Genomic DNA, 10,125 nt, shown 5'->3' with positions numbered 1-10,125 from the left:
GGCTCCACTATCGGACTCCAGACTCTATCACATCTGTCACCCGGAACAAGACGACCTGCGCACATACATTGACACCTACCCGCGGCGGAACCTATCTGACCCTCGCGTTCTCCGCTCGGCGTGGGCTTCTTTTTTATCGGAAAGAAGGACAAGACCCTCCATCCGTGTGTCGACTACCGGGGTCTGAATGACATCATCATCCGTAACAAATATCCGCTCCCCCACATGGATTCGGCATTCGCTCCCTTCCAATCTGCCACCATAAACTAAACTGGACTTGCGTAGCGCCTACCATCTAGTTCGTGTCAGAGAGGGGGACGAATGGAAGTTGGCATTCAAAACGCCCTTGGGGCATTTTGAATACCTGGTGATGCCGTTCGGACTTACCAACACTCCTGCTGATTTTCAAAATCTGGTCAATGATGTGCTCAGGGATTTTCCTAATGTGTTCGTCTTCGTCTATCTGGACAAAATTCTCATTTTCTCCAAGTCTGCAGAACAACATCGGCAGCATGTCCGACGGGTCCTGGTGCGGCTACTGCAAAACACTACGTGAAGGCAGAGAAGTGCGAGTTTTTATGGAAGGGGACTAAATTTCCTTCCTCCGTCCACATGCGCCTTCTGCTGACCACCACAAAGATAAAAAATCATATTCATAATTATTTTCTTTACGAACGTACAATTAGCCCGGGTTACATTCATTTTGTTATTTGTGTCTTTGCCATTTTGCTTAGCACATTCTGAGATATACATGCTTTTTATGTGTTGGTCAGCATTTTAATGTGCAATTTCATGCATAAAATAATGTATAAAATACTGTACTAAAAAGTTAAACATTCAGGGCGTTGGAACACTTTAAAACGATTTACATTATTTGTAATGGGAAAAATGGTTTCGTGTTCGAACAAATCGGTTTTCGAATAGGGTTCTGGAACGGATTATGTTCGAGAATCAAGGTACCACTGTATATATATATATATATATATATATAGTGGTACCTTGATTCTCGAACATAATCCGTTATATATATATATATATATATATATATATATATATATATATATATATATATATATATATATATATATATATATATATATATATATATATATATATATATATATATATATACATACACAGTGGTACCTTGATTCTCGAACATAATCCGTTCCAGAATAATTACAACTGTATTGAGATGCAATGAAATTCACGAAGTCCGATCGAACGTCGGTACCACCAGCACGTGTTTTTCGTAGAGTTGTTCGTGGGGATTGTACTAAACCCACAAATTCGTATTTTACCATAAATTAAGCAAGGGAGCATTTGTGGTAGGAACTTCCTTAATTAAAAAAAAAATCCTTTATACTTTGCAGTAATATTTTTTTTTTTGCGATTAGTCATCTTATTGTGTTTCAAGTTGTGAAAAAATGGAGCAGGCAACCTCTCATTTTACATAGAATAAGGTATGTTGTGTGTAATTTTAAGGCTTTAGTTGAAAATTATATTTTATGCAGACCTGGGAACATATTATTCTCATTTTAATGGTTTCCTGTGGGGAATTAATTTTTGGGATACACACTTTTCGCCTTACACACTGTTACACCCAATTAAGTTTGTCGGCCAAGGCCCCACTGTACCTTCTCTTGTGAAGTGTGTAAACTCTGTTTTGTAGCCATTTGTGTCCGAGAAGCATGGTAATTCATCATGTAACATGGCTAAATTATTGCCCAGTTGATATCTTCTAGAACTGGTGTCAATTTAAATTTATTGATGAGTGCAAAGTCTCGATACTGCACACAGTTTACGTACCACCCTTTTGATAAGAAAATATGCTGTCAGACTTTGTCGTCTTTGCACATGTGATCTGCTACAGCCATTGTTGTGTTTGTAAAAGCTTTGAAGAAACTATTATCAACATCAACAGCCTATATTCAGATACTTTCATTTAGAACCTTCTCACCACACAAAATTAAACGGACACCGAAACAAAGGTTAGTGAAATTTGGATTGGATTGGATATGCCTTTATTAGTCTCACAGTGGAGAAATTTACATTTCACAGCTGCAAAGTGATGAAAGGAATGAAAGTAGAAAAATGAAATACATGAGCTGCTGGAAAGGCAGCCACTCTCGCGGCGCCGTCTTGAAGTCAAAAGAACAAAAAAAAACTCAATAACAAATAATATGACAGCATAGAGACAATATGACAAAACAAAGACACAGAGAGACATTCATTCTTCAGGACTTGCTGTACCCTCTTTGTGATGACATGAAGCAGTTCTAGATGAAAGAGGAGAGGATCAAAGCATCTTTCCACCAGTGGATCAGGGACATCATGGTGGAATGTGCATGTCAACTACAAGCTAAATGTTGAAAGCAAACACGCAGCTGTAGCATCCATTGACGAAATCTGCTTCAATTCCAAGCCGCAACAGTTCCACATACGGATCGGCGCTCTGCGCTGACGCTCCTTTCTTCTTATTGCGGGTTCCTCAAGCCATGCGTCCATCCAGCCGCAGACCGTCCAACGACACTGACCTTTCCGCTAAACAAAGCGGGCCTGTGAAGATGCTGCCCATTACAGGCGCAAAAAGCACAATGGCCCCTTTGGTGTCCAGCGATGGCAGTCGAATGGCTCCGACATTTCTCCCATTCAAAAACAGTACTGGCATATTCATGCTGCCGATAAGGCGCAACCGCTCAGCACAGTCTCCTCCTTGATGAATGTCGTGGTCAAAAATGCTGAAAAACAATCTGTATCCGTTCCACACGATGCACAACAACACAAAGTGACAAAAGAAAACACAAAACAAGACAAAAACAACCAAAAAAAAGCAAGGCCCATGAGAGCACTTGCTGAGGCTGCCTACTCGGGCGCCATCTTGGACTTCTTCTTGGAGATGTGGTTAATGAAACAAATCTTCACCAAGTAATTATATTGCGGGCATGCATGTGTGTGAGAATGTGTGTGTTTGTGTGTGTGTGTGTGTGTGTGTGTGTGTGTGTGTGTGTGTGTGTGTGTGTGTGTGTGTGTGTGTGTGTGTGTGTGTGTGTGTGTGTGTGTGTGTGCGTGTGCGTGTGTGCTTGTGAATGCTTGTGTTTATATGAGTGAAAAGTCGATGAGTAGTCAGCAACATTATTGGTATTTTTGGATATAGTGGATATAGTGGATAAGAAAATGGAAGGATATATGTTTTGGATGTTAAAGTGATTTTTTTAAAGGCAATTCAATTGTGGGTAATCAAGTGGAAGTTAAAAATCAGAGGGGAAACCTAACAATGATATTGCCTCTAGGTTGTTAAAGACAAGCCATCAAGGGATCTCAAAACATGGCTACCGTGAGCACTGAAGGACAAAACCCAACAGGTAAATTTATTTTTCCAAAGTATCGACAACAAATATTTTATCTGATTCTTAGTATCTGGATGTCATCCAGTGACTGCTGTGAAAGGACAGCTGACAACATAGGAAAGTCTGTGTGACAGCTTGGAGAGACAGCTGACAGGAGGGAATAGACCCCACTGGGGCTGTCATGGTCTAGCTACCCATGATAGCAGTCACCAACGCTGGTTCAGTTTGTTGGAGACACCTGCTAAATGCTACAGAAGGAATACAGAGAAAGATACCCCTAGAGCCTGCGAGAGCGGGGGCACAAGATGGCTCAACGACTGACAACACGGCTACCGACCCAGGAACGAACGTGACTACGAGCAAGAACATGGTACATGAGACAACAGCAGCAGGACAGTCACTTAAGGTGTGCGTCTGTGGCTGGGCAAAAGTAACATCAGCTATCGGGTTAAAGATCCACCAAGGGAAGTGCTTGGGAAAGCAGAGACATGGACCTCGCATTGACCAATATTTCTTACGAAGTCAGATATCAAATAAATCAAGTGAAGCACAGCGACGGGACGAAAACCAAAGTTCGCAGAGCGTCAACACCCCTGACAATGAGGATGGCAATGTACTTACAGAACGAAAGGTGGATGAGCCCACCCAACCACAGAGTCCTCCCAAGGAGGACAATGTCAAAGGGCACAGACCAAGTGTGAAGTGGCCAAAAGCTATCGAGAAAAGAGAGTGGGAAACCGTCAATAACGATCTGACCAAAATCTTGGAGCAACAAGTGGGCACAGCAAGGAAAAAGCTGGAAAATATTGGTGACATCATATATCACTCTGGGGAGGAAAGTTTTGGATTGGATTGGCCTTTATTATTCTTGCAGTGGAGAAATTTACATTTGGAGTGTAAATCCGGAAAATCGCCAATGCAAGACCACCACCAACCAAATCCAGGAGGCAGCAAGAGATAGACAGACTGGTCAGAGAAAGAAGGGACCTGCGAAAACAGTGGAAGAAGGCCTCTGATGCAGAGAAATAAGGTCCCATGCTACTCCAGGGGGACATCAAATGCTGGTTGGCGACCTTACGAAGGGCAGAAAAGTTGAGAACACTTCGCAAGAACAAGGAACACACAAGAACACGGTTCTATAAAACCCCTTCAAGTTTGTCAAAGAACTCTTCGCTAAGGACAAAAGTGGAATCCTGAAAACCTCAAAGCAGGAACTTGAAAAGCATCTGGAAAAGGTCCACCAGGACAAAAAAGGCATGAAAAACTAGCTATCCCATGTGACATCCCCCCTATTGACCCACCAGAATTCAGCCTCGAGACTGACCCTCCAAAATGGAAGGAAGTGGACAATACTGTATGGGGCCAAATGGAGTTCCAGATAAGCTCTACAAGAACGCACCAGATTTTCTGCGCTATCTTTGGAGGCTCATGAGGTCTGTGTGGCAGAAAATGATGATACCAAAGGCATGGCGAAGGGCCGGAGGCGTACTAATTCCCAAGCAGAAGGATGCGGCAGACATCAGACAATTCCGGCCAATTAGCCTTCTCAGCGTTGAGGGGAAAATCTTCTTTAGTGTGTTAGCACGGAGACTTTCCACCTACCTGGAGAAGAAAAAGTGTGTCGATACATATGTACAGAAGGCTGGCATCCCTGGGTTCTCTGATTGCTTGGAGCACACCAGTATGATCTGGCACCAAATCCAAGCGGCAAAGAAAGACAAGAGAGATCTTCAAGTCATCTTCCTCGACCTGGCCAATGCCTTTGGCTCAGTTCCCCATAACCTTCTCTTGGAATACTTCAACTTCTTCCATGTTCCATTACCCATTACTACCTTGGTAAAAGCCTACTTTGAAGACCTGCAACTGTGCTTCACAACACCTGACTTCATAATATCATGGCAGCGTGTAGAAGTTGGCATTATGGCAGGTTGTACGATTTCACCCCTGGCCTTCGCAATGGCCATGGAGGTCATCATCAGGGCCTCAAGGTGGGTGGTGAGGGGTGAGCGAACCAGGAATGGCATCCAACTCCCACCTATCCGGGCCTACATGGATGACATGACCACCTTGACCACTACTGCAGCTTGCACCAGGCGGCTACTTGGAAAACTGCAGGAAAACATCAAATGGGCCCGGATGAAAATCAAGCAGAACAAGTCACGCAACATCTCAATCGTCAAGGGAGAGCTAAAAAATGTGAAGTTCTTCATTGGTGATGATCCAATACCAACTGTGTCTGAGGAACCGGTCAAAAGCCGGGGCAGGTGGTACACTGCAAGCCTAAGAGACAAAGATCAAGTGCAGCAACCAAAGCAGGACATCACCAATAGTCTGGAAAACATCAACAAGACTCCACTGCCATGGAAGCTCAAGCTCTGGTGTCTGCAGTTTGGACTTCTCCCTCGGGTAATGTGGCCACTCACAGTCTATGAGGTCCCACTCTCAACTGTGGAGAAGATGGAGCGAGCCATTACTAGATATGTGAAAAGATGGCTTGGTCTTCCACGCTCTCTGTCCAACATCAGCCTCTATGGCAAAGGGGTCCTTGAGCTTCTAATCACAAGCCTCACCGAAGAGTACAAGTGCTCTAAAGTGAGACTTCAGATGACCCTTACAGACTCCAGAGACCGGAAGATCAGTGAGGCTGCACCCCCCCCCCCCATCAACTAGATGGAAATGGACGCCATCCATCGCAGTGTAGTAGGCCACAGCAGCCCTAAGGCACAGCGACATTGTGGGACACGTCCAGCTAGGAAGAGGGGGGTTTGGCCTTACAAACAAACCATCTTGGCGTAAGGCTTCAGCATCGGAAAGAAGGAAAACGGTTATGGAATAGGTATGCCGCCAAGAGGAAGCAGAAAAAAACTGCAAAAAAAAACAGTAAAGGCTGTCTCTCTTGCCAAGCAGGGACAATGGATGAGGTGGGAAGGCCTGGAGATGAAAGCTCAACTGGAGGGATATCTGGGAAATGGAGGCAAGCAACATCAGCTTCATAATCAGAGCTATCAATGATGTGCTCCCATCTCCAAAAAACCTCCAGCAATGGTATGGCGAAGATCCAACCTGTGACCTCTGGCGAACCACAGGAACTCTCAAACACATCCTGACCGGTTGTAAGACCAGACTCACACAAGGCCTCTACACCTGGAGGCACAACCAGGTCCCGAAGAGTTTGGCAGTTGTGCTTGAGATCAAGAGGAATACCATCAACTCCTTGCCAATGAGAGCCACCACTTCCAGCACAGCACCATTGACTTTCATCCGAGAGGGACAGAAAAAGCCCAACCATCCTTCTGCCAAATCAGAAGTTGGACAGCTATCCAGGGCCCGCGATTGGGAGATGTGGGCACCTAAAAGCTAGAAACCACTCATTTGATGACAATGAGGTTAAAAACTTAGCGAAAGAAAATAGATGGGTTGAAATGAGAGTAAAAGAAGCTATTTTCATAAAACAGCAAAACCCTTCACTAAATCGCCATGGTGGGGTGAGGTTTAATTTGGATCGTTCTTACAACAGACTACTTGGGCAACATAGGCTGTCATGCTGATGAGGTGATACCAGAGTAAATGGGGCAATCAGGCCAGTCCTAGACCCCATAGTCAGGCAGGACAATGGAAGTAATCAGTCAGGGCAATCGAAATAATCAATGTAGCCACAGAGCAGAGTCTGCCACCGCCACGTCTGGACAGTAGGGATATATATAGGGCCAAAACTACAAGCAAATTTTACTTCATTGACGAAGCCTCTTGGATGAGAAGCGAAACGTCCGACATCTTCAATGAAGTACAAATGACGGACGGCTGAAGAAACCTTTACATCCATGGACCACTCCTGTAAGACTGAGATCTTACACAATATTTTACATGCCCACTTCTGAGAAGAGGGCAATAGGGCTTTGGGTGGAGCTATAAAAAAGATCACGTGAAACCTGCCGATGGAGGCTGGAAAGAGGAATGAAATTAAATTACAGTACTTGACTCTCAAACCAACTCAACACAGAAAGAGGTTTCAACATTTCATACCGACATACTGTATATTAACTTTTCTTTACAAATAATGGATGAACTGGAACTCACACACAAAAAAGGTACCGTCCCTGGCGAGTAAAGCTGTGTTTTAAACGGAAATTTGGAAAAAATCTATTTTGCTGTCACACTCAGTCAACTATCCCTTCATTCACTTTTCTACAATCCATGCTTTTGTAACAACTTTCACGATAATCTTTTTTTGAAGGTGGCGGGTGTTCGATTGGCATATGAAACGAGATGAACAATCCTACGGATTCTGCCGTTAATGCAGCGTCACTGAATAAATGCAACACAAATTACCCAAATACAGACGTTGGTTAATCTCGTGGGAAATCTTGGTTTAGACTAGGAAGCGAAGTGAGACGAGCGCTGAGCTGTGTTTATTCAGATCTGATGTTTCGGCAATCGGCGTTGGAACCAGGGTGATCGTAAAATATTGTCGTTTGAGAGTCTGAACGGTGTCAAGTGGTAGGACATTTCAACAGCCTTGAAAAGGGGATATTGGTTGTCTTCTGCGTGTTTTGGGCACATACAACGTGCCTGAAAATGTTCACAAACTGCTACTGTGGTCTATTTTTGTATACTTTTGTATTTGTTAGTTTATAATGGCAGATCTCAGTCTTTTATTTTCTGAATGCTGTCCATTTTCAATGTTGAGTCGTGAATGAAGGCTTCATCATTTTTTTTCTGTGCGGTCAAGTCTTTCATAAACTTGCCACAAAGCTTTTGGATTGAAGTCGAGCTCAAAACGCCGGTTTCATGCGCCCTCTCATGGCCGTTTCTTTTTGATGTGACACCATCTCACTTTTCCCTTTTCTGGTCGTGTGCTTCCTGGCGGCCGTTAGAACAATCTCAACAGGCTGCATCATGAAATAAACCAACAGGTTGAATTTATTTTATTTTTCTTAACAGCAACTTTGCTGCTGTGTTACTTCCGGGTAGAGTGAACACTGACGCGAATGACCCTTGACTGTGAAGTCTGCTTGAAAATTTTGAAGGCACTTATAAAATAAACGTATCATGATTAGTATTATTATTATTTATTTATTTTTAATTATTTTTTTTTATAATACAGTTGTTTTTGTATTAAAACATTTAAAAACCTGGTTACTCATTCGCGGAGGCATTAAGATGTGCCCTTCTATTTCACATAGCAAATCACAAGCAGACAGACACACAGAACACAGTGAAATTGTCATGATCTGGTTGGCGACCAACGGGTGGCGCTGTCGGCCCCGCCTGCACCTGCACAGGTGCTGGTCGTCCCGAGCCTTGGCAGACTGCCACGTTCGGATTGGCGACCACCGGATAGCGCTGTCAGCCCGCCTGCTGCCTCGCAGGTGCTGGTCGTTACAATCAATGACACTTAAAAGGACTCCCGGCACGACCATCCGGTGTCGGGTCATTGTTGTATGCATTGTGCATGGTGATGCATGTTATATGCATGTGTGCATGTTTGTTTCATCATGGCGGACTTTTAATCTTGGTTTTCTTTTGACACTTTATATTTTTTCTGTTCAGATGATTTTGACGTTTTACAAGATGAGGACAAGGAGTCCAAGATGGCGCCCGAGTAGGCAGCCGTCAGCAAGTGCTCTGATGAGCCTTGCTTTTTTTGTTATTTTTGTCTTGTTTTTGTGTTTTCTTTTGTCACTTTGTGTTGTGCGTCATTTGGAACGGATACGGATTGTTTTTCAGCATTTTTGACCACGACATTCATCAAGGAGGAGACTGTGCTGAGCGGTTGCGCCTTTTTGGCAGCATGAATATGCCAGTACTGTTTTTGAATGGGAGGAATGTCGGTGCCATTCGACTGTCATCGCTGGACACCACAGGGGCCATTGTGCTTTTTTTGCGCCTGTAATGGGCAGCATCTTCACAGCCCCGCTTTATTCAGCGGAAGGTCGGCGCTGTTGGACAATCTGCAGCTGGATGGATACATGGCTTGAGGAGCCCGCGATAAGAAGGAGCGCCGATGCGTATGTGGAACTGTCACGGCATGGAATTAAATTGGATTTATGTGGGACAGGAGATGTGAGACAATCTCTTCGTCAATGGATGCTACTGCTGCGTGTTTGCTTTCAACATTTAGCTTGTAGTCAACGTGCACATTCCACCATGATGTCCCTGATCCACTGGTGAAGAGACACTTTGATCCTCTCCTCTTTCATGTGGAACTGCTTTGTGTAACAAAGCGGGTACAGAAAGTGCTTCAGAATGAATGACTCTGTGTCTTTGTGTTGTCATGTTATTTGTTATTTAGTTTTTTGTTGTTGTTTTGACTTCAAGACGGCGCCGCGAGTGCGGCTGCCTTTCCAGCAGCTCATGTATTTTGTTTTTCTACTTTCATTCCTTTCATAACTTTGCTGCTGTGAAATGTAAATTTCTCCACTTCGAGACTAATAAAGGCAAATCCAATCCAATTATCCCAACAACAGGAACAAAATCTAAAACATCAAAATCATCTGAACAGAACAATGCAAAATATCAAAGAAAAACCAAGAGTAATAGTCTACCAAGATGAAACAAACACATGCACAGCATACAATGCAGTCCTTTTGACTGCCACTGATTGGAACGACCAGCACTGCGAGGCTGCAGGTAGGGCTAACAGCGCCACCCGTTGGTCGCAACCAGATCATGACAGTACCCCCCTTCAAGGAACTGCTTCCAGAAGTCCCAACAGTCTCCCAAAATGTCGAACTCGCCAGCAAACAATGGTGGAGACGGTAACCATTGCCTCTCC

This window comes from Hippocampus bargibanti, linkage group LG03, assembly GCF_051943395.1.
Source record: "Hippocampus bargibanti isolate YZ-2025 linkage group LG03, ASM5194339v1, whole genome shotgun sequence".
Classification (NCBI taxonomy): Eukaryota; Metazoa; Chordata; class Actinopteri; order Syngnathiformes; family Syngnathidae; genus Hippocampus; species Hippocampus bargibanti.
This window is presented reverse-complemented; position numbering follows the sequence as displayed.